Here is an 18527-nt window from a genome sequence, read left to right on the forward strand (position 1 = left end):
CCCCCCCCCCCCGCAGTCGCTGCCTCCTAATTGCGGAGCACGCGGATCAGATTAAGGACGCGAGCGCGAGCACGCGCGCGCTGAGAGACTAACGACGGGGCTAGCGATGCGACAGGAGATAGACGCCCACTGTTGGACCGATACTATTGTCGCGGTCTATCTATTGCGCCACCGTGACTAGCCGCATCGCTAGTCAACGCCGACAGCGGACGATGGGGAATCACGGCGGTCCCTTCACGTCGCGCCACAGGGTCCGTTAATCCACGCGGAACGCGTCGAGGTGTCGACGTCGTGCACGGCGGTAATGAAATTACTCGATACTCGCCGCCATCGCACCACACAAACGGACGGAGCATTAACCATCGCGCTTAGTTACCGGTTGCCGTTGATAATAGACATGGGTGGCGGTTCTCCAGATCCTAATTTCGTGGTTATGACTACGAGGATACGCCAAGAAGCGTAGTCGATTATCAGCGCTCATAGGATTTTATCAGTGTTGCAATATAAAACGAATAAAACTATTTTTTTTTCATATCGTGGCGGATGACGTTAGCTTTAAATCAAACAATCCCGGCACGTTGCTAATAGGTCGGTTGACTTGGTAGACGAGGCTCGCGTGAATCGTCGGACTGTAATTCCGGTGGTGTGACGTATCGAGGTGTCGATATCGCAAATATAACGAAGTTACTTGATACTTGGCACGGGAGGAAAGACATTAGCGGGAGCATCGACAATCATGGCTACGGTGCTGCTCAATGGTATACAGGGATGCAGCCTTGCAGAACGTAATTTCGAGACGACGTCATGAACATGATGGAATTACGTGATAGTTAGTCCGAACCAAATTGACATGGGTACATAGCTACTTAATTGCTATTGACCAATATAGCATAAGAGTAGATCCCTTCAGATTCCCCTTTTGACTTTGCTAATGAGATTAAGGGCTCGATATGTCTGAGAATAATTAGAGAAGACTCAGCGAGTAGGAAATAGAACTAAAGACCCATAACGGTCAAAGCTGGATCTTTAATGCTTAAATAATTCAACTTGATCGTTATGAACCCTTATTTCCTATTTCCTATTAGTCGAGTTTTCACATGTTCTTATGGTTCAATAAGATTCTTATTGTTTAATAATTAGAGTTCGCAAAAATGAATCTTACCCAGTGAAAAATGAGTGATTGAAAAGACATCGAATTAACATAAATACGTTTAAAACACGTCTGTAGATATCAAAAATTTAGTTGATTAAATGTTTTTGTGTCACTTGAATTAAGCGAAGAAGTTTATTTGAACATCGACATAGAATGACCGTCTCGCTCATTCTATCTTGAATTAATATTTATATGAAATAAAACAAAAATTATACTGTACAAATAAATCTCATCAAAGTCCTATTTTAGGCACTCGCTTTCAAAAATCATTACATTAGGACACGGATAAAGCTTTCATAATGTTACGTCTTTTATCTTACGGTGTAGTTTTTTATTTACGAGAAATAAAACTCTATCATATCCATCTGGTGGTTGTGCCGTGTATTTCTCGCGTTATAGACGTTTAATAGATGTTTTTTCATCCTGTTATTTCTTATTAGATAAGAGATATAAATAATGTCAATCATATTTAAAAATTATGTATTTGCATAAAAACATTATTACATCTAATAAAAACTTTTTGATTGGTTGAAAAGTTATTCAAATGCTTATTATAGGTATATAACGTATCATAAACAATGTAGACTTTTAATGGTCTCCTTTTCGATCTGTTATCATAGTCTTCAATTCCATGAGATCATAACCAGATTTTACGAAATAAAAAATAAAGTTTGGAGTTAAATGCCCGTCGCCAATGATAACGCGCGAGTAGCCGGCTCTTTTAAAAGTAATTTCAGTGATTTGCACGACACATCAGATAACTCGATTGCGTTATCGCCAACCGTGTGCGGAACGAAACTGTCTAGCAGTCGAGTTTGAGATACAAACAGATGAAGCGTTAAAAATCCTGGCCGCCAGGTCTCGTCGTGCGCAACTACGGATATGGAAATTTCAGGGGTTTCGACTCGGAGGCCACTAACGAGCGTACCGTGCACGCTTCCAGTAGCGCTGGCATGGTATACACGTTATATACAAGTGTCTATGTATACACGTGTATACGCGACTCTGTGATGGTGACGGTGGCGATGGCGACGGTGGCGGTGACGGCAGCGGTGGGCCGGAAGGGTTAATCCTATCTAGCGTAATAGTAACAGGTCAACGACATCTTTGCGAGGAGCAAACTTACCTGGCCCAACAAGCCATACATCAAATTGCACCTCTTGACGAGCTTGGCTTTCACAAGACGACCGGGACGTACAGTGATGATAAAAACGTCGACCGGAAGTCGACGTCGCGCCGCAACGAAGAACAAAGCGACGGGAAATGTCGCGCGGAAGAATCGCGTTAGTTGTCGCGCGGAACGAACATTCGTCCTTGAACGTGCCAAGTTTTTCCGCCGAAACTGTCCCGGCGCGTCTCTCCGCCGTCCGGAATTACATCTAGGATATATGAGTCGTTTATCTTGAAGATGGCGGGCGGAGAAACGGGACCCGAAGCAAGTCGCGACGAAGAACTTTGAATACGGAATTCAGCCGCGCCGCGCCGTCTTCGTATATCTAGGCGTTTAGAGCGCTGAATGCGGCTGTGTTGTCAGCACGCGATAACAATAAACGCGGTCTTCGCGTTAGACAAGTGAAACTCGGTATTAAATGCTGACAGTCAGTTGGCGCTATAATTACGCACCATTACATCTCCCTCTTTCATTCATTTTCGAAAGGCATTATATTTGTTACGGACTAATGTTCGTTTAAAACGAGTCCACAGCACTTCAAACGTGTGTCTAATGTGTAAAATATACCAACCATATGAAAGAGCTCAGTGCTGAAATATGTTCTGAGAAATGTGTAATAGAAAAAATGACAAACACGAGAGCGTGGGTTTTCAAAACGTTCGCAAATGTACATACATATTTCCCGGAGCTTTTATATTCGTCTTCTATGTTTTGCGCGCTGTTGTTAATTAGGGCACAAGGCAAAACCGTGAATCCATGTTGAATTCGCGATCGTAGCCGCCGGCAAAAATAGTAATTCTGAGTGTAGTGCAAAATCTGTGCGTGAAATTATATTTTAGGTATTTATACCGGAGACGACCTAAATTCTCGTTCGATAAAACGAGACGTTGCAGCGTTTCAGTTCCTCTCCTTCACCTTTACCTCTTCGAAAAATCCATCGGTTGACGCTGGATGTGACACATTTGCGAAGCACACTGGGATAAAAGCATAGATAATACATACGTAGTTGGTTTATATCTTCGATACCTTCGTTGCACTTTCGTTCGCATAACACTCGAACCCCGACCGGAAGTCTCGCGATGTTCCAAAGACGCGTTTGGCGTTCATGGTCTTCCCAACTTGGTACGTCCTTTATAAAAGTTCAAGACGCGGTCATAACCCTTTATCACGAAAAAGCAGCGCCATTGTTACATGCTACAGCCCCGCTCCCGTTGTCGTAAAACACGCACCGAACTTGCTAAGTACTCGAGTGAGTACTAGCGCGAATACATAAAATTCGTTTTAACGCAAATAATAAGCCGGGAAAACGCGTTTCGCGACCTCGTGGAAAACTCACCACTGTGTTTTCTCTAGCTGTCTTTCTCTCTATTTTTTTTCGCTTTATCGACAAGCACGGGGACCACTTTGTTTTCGTAGGAAATTAAGATCTCGACTTAATGTAATTTCAAAGTGACGTGTCATACATTTGTTCATTTCTTAATATCAAGAACTGCGCACAACTCATTCTTCTGCACAGTTGGAAATTTGTATTAAATTTAACACATTTCACGTGTCTCATATGAATTCACTCAAATTTTGATAGTGTTAATTTCACACAAGATGATATAAGGAATAACTTTTTATATACCGAACAACGAGCGACTGCTAAAACTTGTTGGAGGTTACTCAAAGTCAAGACTTTGACAATATATATACAGGGTGTTTCCAAATTAAATCGCAAAACTTCGGGAGCGTGTAGAGGAGTAAAAAACTAAGAAAAAAAGTCCTAAAATTTAAAAAATAATGAAATACAAAGAAATAAAATGTCATAAAAAAAGAAAGATCTAAAAAAATCTATTTAAAACATAAACAATTTTTTTTAATAATAAGAGATAAAAAATACACAAGAAAAAACAAATTGAGGACAGACTTTCGCCACCTTCTCGTTGGTTATTCCTGATGGGTTTAGCAAAGAGCGAGATAAGACTGTTTAAATTTATCAGGTCGCCATATTGAATCCACCATTTTGATTTCTATAATTTCTACATTGAATTTCCTTTCTGTAATATGAAAACCTTTTGTCATATTTCCAAAACTCAAAAATAGCTCTAATACCTGGGCTTAAATGTAATGAGTTAATTAAGGTTAAATATACCAGTTAGTAGACATAAATCAATTGTTGGACAAAGTGATAAAACATTTCAAATATAAAGCTTTAATGATATGCAGAATTCTAAATTAATTCGTTATTAAATTTTTATAAACAACAAATTTATTTAGAGTTATACATATCATTAAAAACTTAATATTACTATATATTTAAAATTTTGTACACTTTGTCCAACGAATTGGGTCCACTAACTGTCCACTAACTGGTACATTTACCTTATATATTCATTTATAAATGCAAAGAATAGTTTTCATCCTTCAAATTGTATTTTTGCCGATATAAAAAGAGTACGTGTCTATTATTTTTTACTACTTTACGCAGAGAGTTTCAATAAAATTAGCAAGTAACACAAACAGGTAGAATTACTTGTCAGTTTCATCTACTCTACCTGCCTACGAGCATTTGTATAAAGTTATCGGGAAAGTTAATTACTCAGTATAATTATGAAAAATATGTTTTTATACTGAACCAAAACTGTACGTAAATACAATAAAATATTCATTGAATTATGAAAAAATAATAAAAATTCCAATGAATTCTCATAATGATTTAGATTATAAAATTATTCCTAGAATTCATTGCAAGAATGAATATATATAGTTGTATAAATGAATCCAGTTATCGTATCAATGAATTAACTCGGACTATTAAGTCGGACATTGATTAACTATCATTCATTGGACCAAAAATGAACAAAATTTTTTTCAGTGTACATACATTAGTCCCGAGTGGAAATGTATCTGGGCGTTCGAATGTTCTATATTGGGCCCTGTGGGGAAAGTCGTGGCACGCCAGTATCGGAAATCTAGCCGGGCGCTACCTAGTATTTCATCTAGGCGCTAGACAGAATTATGCTGGGGTGCCAAGATGGGAAAACTAGTCGGGAGCTAGCTAGCGCCCAGCCGATGAGGCAAGATCATAATAACCATGGTAGAAGTATAAGGGTATAGTCTTGCGCATGGCCACGCCCACTGTCCAATCAAAATATGTAGCAAGCATACGTCATCATTAAGCGCCAAATTCGAATGTATGCTTTTAAGCATGTCTTTCAATCCGAAAAATTTTCCGACTCCTTTTAATCCGACTCATTTTTTATCTTATGATGATAATTTCCGCATGCTTTAACCGCACAACGTATTTTGAATGTGAAATTGAGCATACTTCTACCATGATAATAATCATTTTTTAATATAACTAATGTTATTCAATAATATGAAGTAAGAAGCAAGAATAAGAAATTGACCAATCACAGTCGATATATCGATGACAGTATTCTTCTTACAATCGACTGCGATTGGTCAATTTTTTTATTCTTACTTCTTACTCCGTGAATTATAGACGACGCATTATGCGTTTAAAATTTATTTTAAATCTAACTAGATTACTCTATTCCTTCCTAGATAGACAGATTTAATATCTTGAGGCAACACTGCCTCGTGATCAAGGCCTAGATAGTTTTCTCAAATTTCAGCGGTACCACCTCGCGAACCAGGACCTAGACAATTTTCCAATATTGGGCCTATAGCGCATCGCGAACCAGAACCAAGAAAGTCTTCCAATATTGGGACTGGTCATTATTGCCGTTACCGTCCAGTATAAGCCCCAGGCTAGTCTTCCAATACTACATTACTCGTGGAAAATTAGATGAGGCCCATATAGCGCCAGGTCGTAATTTCCACCGGGGTATCTTGCGTAATATTTTACATAATATATTAATTTTCCTTGCTTAATTTTTGAAACATAAACATATTTTTAGTTTCGTAATCTATGTAAATAATTTTTAATTTTTTTTTAAATAGTAGTAACATTTTATCGCTGATATTTTATTTTCTAATAATAAAAATGTTTATTAATGTTTTCATTTATTTTGATAAGGATTACTGTAAAAAATGAATGTACAAATAAACAAATAATGTACATATAAAAACGTATCGAGACAATATGGCCAATGTATACACTAACTTTGCACACGTTCGCTAAATATTAGCCTACATTCAATATAGATAATTATGTATGTCATGTGTATGATATTTGCTAATGTTGGCGAACGTTGGCCATATATCGTTTGGAGATGCTTTAAGAAAATGATGTGATAATGCTACGTTATTTTCGGAATTATTGTTAGCTTTAAACAATCACATTATTAAAATAATACTCACGTATTTTGTGCATTTATACTTTAACTTTAACAGGGAAATTGAGGACCAACTACGAAAATTAAAAAATTATAAAACTTTGGTAATACATAAAGGATGCCCTGACACATAATAAGTAATTTGTTTGCTGTCCGAATTCACCTTAATAGGATATAAAATCAATCTTTAAAGAGATTGGCATACTTTTATTTTTTTATTCATCAACAAGAGGAAACAGAACAAAATTTCAGAGAAAACAATTATTTTTTAAAATAAGACTTATCGATTAGGAAACTTATTAATTGTTTAATTATATACATGAACAATTCAAAATTATTGAAATATGACCGAAGAATGAATATATCATAACGTGTAACAAAAGATGGCCTCTCTCTCTCTCTCTCTACAATCAAAAATTTCCTTAAAAAAAACCGAGTTTTATTAGATTATTTTTTTTTAAATGTATCCGCTGTATTAAATATATATCATTTTAATTTATTATTTTAATTTTTTATTCTATACCATAAATCAAATAAAATATTATTAAACTTCCATACACCATAATCAAAATCGAACAAACAGTTTACAAAACAAAAAAGGGTGGAATCCAAACCCTTCACAAAGGGTATTCACATATTGTTAAAAAAAACATAAAATTTTTTATAAGAATCGGTTTTAACACAAATACAAAATTTTGTTCTGTGTATAAAATGCAAGATAAAGTAATTCCCTATCCGAGTAATCTAGTGTGTCATTTATCCGAATAATTATTACGAGGAAATATCGCAAAACTCGCTTCCGTCGTTAATCTGCTCGCGATAAGCGGAGTTACATCCGCGAAGAGAAAATAATTTCATACATAAGCAAACGGATACGATACACGCCTTTCACATCGTGTCATCGGGAATCGCACGAGTGTATACCCTTCTCTCATCGCTCCTACTTCCCTTATAAACATCCTTAAAGCGTTACGCGATCGATCACGAATAAGTGATTGATCTGACCCGGGATCGGTCGGGCGGATAAAATCCAGGATAAGTAATACTTTTTAAAGCGCCCGGCGCGGCGAAGGGCTGGTTGGAACGGGGGATCGCGCGAAATGAAAAATATCCACCGACGATTGCAGACGTGACGTCGGTACGCCGCAGTATCATGCGGGATGAAAGGGAAAAGTAGCAAGGAGAGAGGAGGAGAAAAACACGAAAACGTAGAGGCTTATAGTTGGCGCGACATAGCGCTTAGAGTGAGACGAGTGAAAAGCATCGAATAAGCAGGATATAATCCACGTCGATTGAACGGGAATGATAAGCGTACACCCATTTCGTCTTATCAGTACATATATTCTTATCATTACGCGTGTAATTATAACCGTGCGCGACGGCCACTTTTCGTGTACCACCATTCGACTGCGCGCTATCGGAGCTCGTTCAGGTGCGGTACACGCGAAGATGGAGTTAACGGCTGCTATACCGTATTGTACGCGAAACGCACACAGAAAGAGAGAGAGGTAGTACTGGTACATCCTACACACACGCACGCGTTGGCACGGTCGCGAAGTGAAACGAGCGCTGAGTCAAGATCGCGCATACCGGGCTCTTGCATTTATGTATTTAACATTACGCTGCACGATTCTTTTCCTTTGCCGGCCGTCCCTATTATTGCCCTTTTTCATCTCGATTGAATAATTGAAAGATAATAAATGTAATAGTGGAATATGGCGTTCGAGACGTTCCACGCACGTTGTTATTTAAATTGAAGATTATCGCGTAATGGTATGGATCTGGTGCACGCGGCAGGTTGGGAAGATGGTTTAGCCGTTCCGTGATATATTATAGTGTAATTACAGCTAGGGGAGAAAAAAAATTACGTGTTTTAATTTCAAGTCGACGTGCAACGTGAAATTGAAAAGACCACTCGATCGAACGAGTAAACATTTTGAATGTACCGCAATTCCATTCTCGTGATACTTGTTATAAATGTTCGATAAATTGTATTTGCGGGAAAGATGTAGAAAAAAGGACGAGAGAGATAATTCTCGATTTTGGACCGGCAGCACAGCGAGCGCGGCAAAACGTGTCCCGCCCTAACGTGCAAACAGGAATTTCGAATATCGCAAATATTTTTCTGTCGTATTTATCACACGAGACGCGGCGCATGGTAAAAATTCGATTTGGCAGTGGTATTCGGGCATCGCGCTCTCCCGGTGCCAAGAGAGCTCGAGATCGGGGTCCAGCGGTGTCGTTTCTCTCTCTCTCTCTCTCTCTCTCTCTCTCTCTCTCCCTCTCTCTCCCCCTCTCCCTCTCCCTCTCGGCAAAAGAGCCGATATGACGAATCTCGAACGGGTATCCCCAGAGGAAACGACGACGCCCGACGAACGTGAGCGATATCCGGGTCAATGAATCGCGTGCACGCGCGCGCATGCTCGCGAATTTGTACATTTCGAGTATTGCACAGCTGACGACACAGTGTACGCGAAGAGTCGCATCCAATTAGCTTTGACAAACCTTATGCCGAGTTTATCGTTACAAAGTGACGGAATGCCCGCTTTGTGCGCACCCAAGTTCGGCAGGATAAGGCAGGCAGAGAGGGCAGGGTAATCGAGTGGTATACCCCCCGGGGATAGCTCGAGCGAACGCTCGCCGTCCGCGTAAAGACGCGTCCGTAAGCTCGCGCTCGCGCCCATGTGCATGCTTCGGTAGGGAGCGATCCGCCCGGTAGCTATTACGAGAACGTTGCATATGATGTGGAGTCTGATGCGTTACGCCAGCGAGATTCGCTGACGTTAACCCTTCAACTGAGATTTCGACTGGAATCTATCTGTTTGTATTATGTCTCGTGTGATATAATGATCTTTCCGCCTAATTCGTATTCTTTACGATATCCTTCTTTGAAACATTTTTTTTCAATATTTATTAATTATAGAGAGACAGCGTTTTATTGTAAATACCATATTATGTGAAAATATATGGCAAATATGCACGCGCGCGTACGATATGTGAGAGAAATTGTATATTAAATTAAACTGTATTTAATTATCTAAACACCAGCACGTATTAATAACTCTGATAAATATATAATTGGGACTGTTATCGCGATTTTCATCCATTGGTGCATATAAATTACGATCCTTCTCAAATTATTTTCGTTCCTTTTTCACGAGGCTTGTTAGACGATCAAAGAGATTTCTCCGATTGACTTTAATATCTAATAGTAATTTCGACGCTAAAATGCATGCTACTTTCCGCTTCGATATATATTCTCTCTCTCTCTCTCTCTCTTTTGTGGTCTTACATGACATATACTATATTTATTATTACAGTTGACCGCGCGCATTTGTGTCAAACTTTGGTCCGGCAACGACGGTGATACCGACGATGGCCACGTCCGGGTTTCAGAAAGGGTGCAAAACTGCATGCACTCCGGCAAAGTTGAGAGGTAGGAAGAAGTTGCGCTTCTCGTTCTCTCGGGAAGTGCGCGGTGCGGGAAGCCATTATAAAGTATAATTGTAATAAGTAAACATCTATTCATGGCGAATATAACACAAGCGTACGAGCGCTCGCCCGCGTCGACTGAAAGATTTAATAACTGGAATTAAGATCATGGGATCCTTTTTACTGAAAGAAAACGAAGGAGAGAGAAAGAGAGAAAGGGTAAAAGAGGGAAAAGTGTAGAGGGATGGATCGCGCAGTTAAATTGCAGAGCTCTCATAGGGCGCGAATCGATCCGCAAGCACGAGCTCCAGCTTAACTTTCAAAGATAATTCCCTCTCCTTGTAACGTGTTCTTATTTCGCTTTCTTTCTTTCACCGTTGTCGGAGTTTGGATTCCACCAACGACGACGACGACGACGACGACGACGTTTCCGATCAAAGGCGCATTAAACGTTTCGTCTTCGACGATAGTTTCGTATCGACGAAGGTAACTACAAATATTTCTTAGCTTAGCTTCTCGATCGTTCACCATTCCTTCCGTCCGGTTTTTTCTTCCTTTAACCTTTTACGTACCATGGCATTCGAGCATCCGAATAAATCTCTATTTTAAACAGTGAGATTACCGTCCGTGCTCTCAGCGCTCGTTCGCTCGTTCGTTCGTTCGTCGATCCTAATCAGCATTCAATATTACACGCTAAATTTCACTCGGACTTCTCTGCAGAGTTCTCTTCCGGCTGAGTCATAAAGTCGGATAAGAAAGCTTCACTTTCGCTCCATAAAGCCGCGATGAGCGTTACTCATGTAAATCTAGCCCGACTCTTACTGGCAAACGTGGTGGTCGAAATGTCGCAGAACGACGACGACGACGATGTTATAGTAGGTAAGTGTAAGAACGATCCTCTTGCGCTACGGGTAATACGATGAGGACGTTTTCATGCAGCTTTTAAAGATTCAGATGTAGAAAGGGTGAAGGAATAAAAATATATATTTTTGAAAGCAAAACGCTTGCGTCTACATTAGGTCTTGACCCCCTCTGTATTCGCAAAACCTTAAATCTCAAACTTTGATTCCAGAATCTCTCGAGCCTCGACTTTAAATCGCTTCAATCCTTCACGAATCCTCGGATTAGAAATACTTAATCCCTCCAACTTTTAATTTTAACCATTGAAGAGTACAATAAATTCCCCGTCGTGTACTTATCGCGCTTCGCTGTACCCTACATACACCATCCCCGTATAGCGTGCCCAACCCTCGCGCGCACACAGTCGGGTAGTTCCCCCCTTCTCACCCCCTTGGGTCTCTCTCGCCCACTGTCGTCTCCATCGCCGCGTCCACCGCCTTTCCTTCCACCACGATCGTGGCCATTGTGCGCCGTAGTGAAAAGTTGGCCGGGAGACAAAAAAGAAGCCCGCGTGCGCAACGGCTAAGTTAATGAGAAATAATTGAGTTAAGGCAAGTTATTTTAAGCGGAAAAGTAACCGCGGAAAAGTTGCACGGGGACAGAGCGAGAGAGAGAGAGAGAGAGAGAGAGAGAGAGAGAGAGAGAGAGAGAGCCAGGTTCTTCACGCGCTCTTGCGATGAGTTAAGTTGGCAAACCGAGGCGCGGATTAACTTTAAAGTTACCGCATGGCCGTCGTCGCGGATATGTACACACCACCGAGGACGACTAGTCGAGAAGATAACACTGTAGATGTTAATTAATCGGCGCTTTGACGTTCACATTCTCTCTCTCCTTTTTCCTGCGCCTCCCTACCTCTTACTCTTTCGAGCCACTTTTACGGATAACGCCGCCTCGGCATTACCCAGCAAGCGGCTAATTGCGATCGATTGATTGATTTATCATTGGCGCACAATTTTTAATCAGTCGGCGAGACGTGCCGGCTAGACGGCGTCGATTTGCAACAGAATAACTCGTCGAATGTTCACCTTAAAACTTGGATGTGAAGTAACACAATAGCAGCTAGTAAATCAAGCGTTTTAGATTCATTAAAAATATAATGCCCAATTTCTTCACTCTCTAGATTTAGAACTTTATCCAAGAGATATCTCCCAGAATATATAGGAGATATCTCCTGGATAAGGTTATCTGCAACTTATCTGGAAGTGAAGAAATTGGGCATTAGAGAAACAAAAAAGCTATTTGCTAAATGAAGGATATTATTAATATTGAATTGCGTGATCGCATTTCATATCTATTATTTCGAAAAAATATAATATGTATCAATTTTTACATAACTTTTGACTTTAAGCTATTAATAGTTTAATACAATGTTTTACATAAGTATAAAATATCGTCAATTTATTGCGTTTTTTTTGGCAGAAAAGTCAAAGGAGGATTAACAAAATGTTAAAATTGTTATAAAAATAAATGTTATTTTTCAGTCAAACCGTTTTTTAAATTTATGGGTCAATTCTAAGTAGAATCGTAAGACTCGTAACGTGTTCTCGTAAAACTTGTATATATATAAGAACTTATAACTAGTATTCTAATTTTATGCGTATGTATTGTATAAGACGCACGATTATTCGTAAATATCTACGATTTCTTGTAAATTTTATGGCTAGTAAGAAGCTGTCTGTAAAAATATTGTATAAAGGTATAAGCGTTTAAAAAAATTCTTTTAAATCTTACAAGAATATGTTACGAGCATTACGATGCTGCTTAGAATTTAGGCATTATTATTCGTTAATATACTCGTATGTAGTAGATATAGTATATTTACGTTAATTTGTGACAGTGCTTTATACTTATGACCAAGGCTGTATAAAGATAATTTTTATTCGTGCAAAAGCTACGATGAAATTGGTATACTAGTAGTGTTCATTAGTATTAATATTCCTGTAATAAGCGGGTAAGAAGCTAAGTGATCGCATAATAGCGGCAATGAGACGAATGACTTGCGGATAACGACACACTCTGAGCTTCTCTCTTATGCATGATAATATATGATAATGAATTACAAACAGAAACAATAATCCTACACTCCTTCCCATCTTGCTTACACGAGTAGATACATGAATAGACATACGAGCGAGTCATTTAAATAATTGAAATAGCTCTCTATTTGTGAAACAATTGTAGATATATTGTTTAAAGGCTGTCATACGCTCTGTTGGATCAATAGTACGTACCTATCTAAATTTTCATTTTAAATTGAACGAAAAATTTCGAAAAATTTGGGACAATATTGTATATGCCTCTCTCTGCCGTACAAGCAGAATTAAATTTTTTAATTTGAATAAAAAATATTATATATAGAAAAACCCTGACACTCACTGCAATATTTTCGACAAATTTTTTAGTTAACATCAAAATTCTAATAATTTGGAGGAAAAAAGTTCTATTTTTTTTATTATTCCAACGAATTTTTAATATTAAAAAAGTCACAGAGTGGGAAATTCTGCGCTAAAGATTCTCCACTTTCCGCGTGATATGCCTTCCTCGAAATTCATTGATTTCCAAACGTTATTCCATCCGAATTATACGGAGACGTGAGTCTCTTTCACGCCGATATAATCCGTACTTCCCTGCACAAATACATCCAATTAACGCGATATGCCATTCATTCAGCGTGCTTTTATGCCGGATCGATCACCTTCGCGGCCGTTTTGTCGTTTAACGCCGTGTATCGACAACTGCGGCGCGCGTTATTCGGTATTAATCGGCCACTAATTGGAGCGGACTAATTAATTCATCTCTATACCACTTTTAAATTTGGCGCTAGGTCACGTAGGAACGTGGCGCTGGACTTAATTAAGTGGCTCTCTGCTTTCATTCGATAAAGTTTTGTAATTTCATCGTCCGACATTCGTCCCGATGATTGTTTCGTCGTTGTATTATAGTAGGTGAGATTCTACTCGCGCAATTATTATATAGCCACCGCCATCATTAATTAATTAATCGCTGTTACAACGTATATAAAATGTATAAAAGCAGAGCTAGTTCTCTTTCAGCGCGTCGAAACAGATATTTTCACATTTTTGTTATTACGTTAAGTAGCCAATATAATGCAATAATTACCGATCAATATACGGATCGCATAAAAATGAAGCAGCTTAATCGGTCAATCGACGATCGATGTATCAAGAATCATGGTGCGTCATTAATCGAGCTCCGGATTTTCATGACGTCCGGGACAGAAAATGATTTAGTAAAAATGTGCTCACGGCATACAACGTCGTTGCCGGCTATCGCTTTATTATACCATAGTTTACAACGCGCAATTAAATCTACGTCATTACCCCACGCGATAACTCGGCCGTCCCCGCGATAAATACGAGCATTAATTAAATAACATTCTTTCTACGAAGGGAGGCTTCGATTATACTCCTCCGGCGCGAGCGCCAGTTCAAAAAACGGCCGGTCGGTTCGTAATTCTATCCGGCCGAGCCGGGCGATGTGAGCGTGAGAGACCACGTATCTCCACAGCGCGGTGCGGGCATCGCGTTTTAATAAACGGCCGATTGCGGGAGCGATTATTATCGCTGTCGTTTTGCAAACGACTCTTCGAACTCCAGCGAATACAGCGGCGGCGCGGCGGAGCCGCGTGGCCGCGTTTATAAACAGACCGCTCGCGGCGGAAGTCGTTGTTAATTAAATGGGCCGTGCTGTTTATTCGATAAACTTTTGTTGAATCAATCGATTTGCCACGCCACCGCCGCGTGTCCGCCGGCCGTTACACACTTCCGCGCGTGGTTAATTCGGCGCTAATTGTTCCGCGGATATCAATTAGCGTTTTATCGTCACGCCGACTTGGAAATTCCTGCACGCGGACGAGCTGGCTATCGTAATCGTGACTAGAACAAGCGTGATGTAATGCACATTGATCGACATTGATAGCCGTTAAGTTCGGCCCCGAATCAACGCCTCGCCTCGTTTCACCGCGCACGTGATGCGACGGCTTGCTAATTGTTCCAAGCTCGGAAGCGATAGTTACGGGATCTCATAAAGTCTGATCTCATGTAAATATGTATTTGTACGACGTCGCGACGAGCAAACGTCGCATCGCACAAATAAGTTAATCCGACACCGTTATTTCTGACATTATAATTGTATATAATTAAAGCGATTTTTTTCCAATTTTAATCATCACGTTCAGTAATTAATTCTAGAACACTGTCAATATTGAAAGATACAGTATTACTATTGATTTGTAAATTTTACGTCCGAGGAAATAGGCTCTTAATTAATGTAATACAAGATTTTTATACATTTCATATTTTTAATGATAAAATATTTATAATGTAGATCTTTATAAACACAAATAACTTACTTATAAACCTTTGATGAATTAAGTGGAGGCGTGACATACCCCAACAAAATGTAAACTTCTAAAACTTTTTAAAAAAGATTGCGCGTTTCGTAGCTAGTTGGAGTTGCGACGTTGCCAGACAAACTAAATTAGTATACTTATGGTAAAGTGTAGCATGGGGTGTGAGATACCCCATAGTTCATGTTAATTTTTTCTATCTTGGTTTACGGAAGGTTAACTTAAAAGAAAAATAAGAATAAGCACATTATCAAAAATTCAATCTTGAAATGATATAAGACTATGGTCCAATTTCTTCTCATAACGCTTATCAATAAAATTTAAATGGCCAAACTTTGAGAGCATATAGGGAATCGATAAACTAAGAAAAAGAGAGATTTAGAGATGCTTTTGGAGATTTGCTCGTTTTTGTTTCATTTTGAAGAAAATCGCAAAAAAAGGACGAAATGTAATTTTCGGAATTATCGTTTTCAAAGCGGAATATGAATTGTTTTCGTGTACGACTTGAGTGATAATGCTTCAGAAGTAGTGCGAGAATATGCGCGATTTTTAGACAGAAGAGTGCATTTAAATTCGGGACATCCTATATAATAACACAAAATTGCTTAAAAATTTGAAATGACATAAATAAACAAAGAAAGTCATATTTGATCAAAATGGATCTGGATGTCTAATATTTTTGTGCAAAATTTTACAATGTAAAATTTATATAAAATGTTAGTTAGAAATGCTCAACATAGATAAGAAAAGAAGACCACATTGGGTTAAGGCGGATCTTGGTGTTCAATAATATTTTTGTGTTACATTGTAAAATTTACATAAAAATTATTAGTATTACATAACTCTTAATCGAATGTGACTTTCTTCTTTTATTTGTGTTGAACATTTCTCGGTCGATTTTCTTTTAATTTTATAAAAATTTAAATCATTTATCATGCTCTCTGTTATACTATAATATACTGACCATTACTGAAGGCATAATTTAGTGCTCAATAATTTCACTCATTTGCACATCAAATTTACGTACGACAGCGTTCTAGAGTTAAAAAGTAATTTTATATATAGAGATATTTTTGTACATTATACACGAACGCGCACATCTGTATTTTGCGCGACATATGTCTCAATGCAATTCTCTATCAACTATCAATCGGCGGATCATACAACGCGACCGCCGAAGCTCCGTATCACTTCCATATTTTTCCGCGGATACGCTTTACGCTGACCGGCCGGAATAATTCATCACCGACGATCTTTCGGGAGTTGGAAAAAGTGCTCCTGGTCTGCTCTTTCATATTTCCGACCATGTTTGCAAAGCAGTGCAACTAGATCCAATAACGACAGTGAGAAGAAACGGGAAGAGCAAGAGCCACGTAACAAGAAATCATTTAAAAATGGCTATTTTTGTCCATAGTGAAGGTCAAGCTCGAAAACGACTAACTTGACAATCGTCGATTCGATTAATCTCTTATCCCGAGGAAGACGATTTTAAAACTCGACGTATAGATTCAGCGCACGTGGCTTCTCCATGTACGAGCGACGTGGCGCGAATGTGCATCCGGTGAAACATAGCCGCATTAATTAATACTCTTATATACTGGCGCGTTGCGGGGAGAAATGACTTACGCTTCGCGATAAGGATCCCGTGGTTCTCGCAACTCAACGCGAGCCCGACGAGCTCGGCGAGACTCGATGGGCTTTGGAACGTACATAAACGCGTCGTTGCTCTGTGGGGGGTGCATCGATAGCGTAACGATCGCTAGCGCGGCCATTAGCTAGCCCCCCTGCACGGCGTCGGCCGTATGTTGCAAATTCCGCAGACCAGCGACTGCATGTTTACGTTCTACCCCCGAGTGCACCCATATGCGCCCTAAACACCACCCGTTCGCACACTCCGTTCCCGCTATTTTGCGACGGCGGCGGCGCCGAGAGTGTGATGCTACAGCGTCGGTGAATGAGACAGAGAGAGAGAAGTGGGGAGAAAACATAGACGGAAAACGAGGAAATGAGAACGAGAAACTGAGAAGGAGAGAGAAAGAGAGCGGCGCACGTATGCCGGAGGATGCGCACATCACTACATGTGATTTCGAACTTTTGTCTACGTGCGCCGTTTACGTGACCGGCCTCGACGATAAAGACCTCCGGCGTGTTCGAAATACCGAGGAACTTTTTGTACGTCCGATACTGCTGGAGCCGAGTTTTTTTTTTCACCGCCGCCAAGCGCGGAAAATGTAAGGAAGGTGAGAAACTTGCATAAATCGTTAAAAAGCGTAGCCATTCGATTTTTCCGTTTCTTCCCGCATCGTGGACGCGTAGCACTTCATTCTAGTTCTTTTTTCTTCCTACTTATGGATATATAGGATATTCTGGAACCATCGTATAATATCGTATTTTATTTTATTTAAAAAGCGACACAACTAAAAAAATATGATTTTTTTATATTATTACCATAAATGAATTGAATAAATATTATTCCATCAATAATTAAAAATGAATTTAATTTCATTAAAAAATCGTCACAACTCAAAAAAGGTTTTCAACGATTCGAATTAACGTAAATCGAATCCGTAAATTAATTACGTGAACACTGTTTTCTTAAATTAAATCTAACATCCTGCGAACTAGATAGCATGCGACTTTTGATACACGCCTACACACACACACGTCATATGTATCCCTCCCTTTTTGCTCCATCTCTCTTTTTCGTTCCGCCTCAGAATTCCGACGACGGGTACATTTGTCGTGGGAAAAAGGGTTTGCCGAATGTCTCTGTATTTACCAGGCTCTCCGGGTAAATAGACGCGGAAGGGAACGATTTAGCGAAGCCGTCTAAATATCTGCAACGAGGTGCATTCTGGCGCGGATGTATGCCGCGATATCGAGCGCTCCTTATTTAATCGGCAGAGATACTTGCTTGGGTAAACCATGCCTCGCTACAATTACAAGCGCTCGCTCGACTGACTGGCGAGAAAACCCAAACGCGATTTTATCCAACTTTTAATTCAACTTCGGAGTTGGAGTGTAAGTGCAGTGGACGATAGTAGTAGTATACGCGTTACATACATGTTGCAGGGTGTGTTATACAGTATGTAGACATCGTGATAATTTTAAACTATCAAAAAATCTGCACTCCAAACAATATGGATGTAGATTTAACATTATAAGTGTTAAATAAAGTTCTTACTGTATTGATGTTGATATAAATAGTAACACGATGTG

This window comes from Mycetomoellerius zeteki, unplaced genomic scaffold (assembly GCF_001594055.1).
Source record: "Mycetomoellerius zeteki isolate Tzet28-1 unplaced genomic scaffold, Tzet1.0 scaffold74, whole genome shotgun sequence".
Lineage (NCBI taxonomy): Eukaryota > Metazoa > Arthropoda > Insecta > Hymenoptera > Formicidae > Mycetomoellerius > Mycetomoellerius zeteki.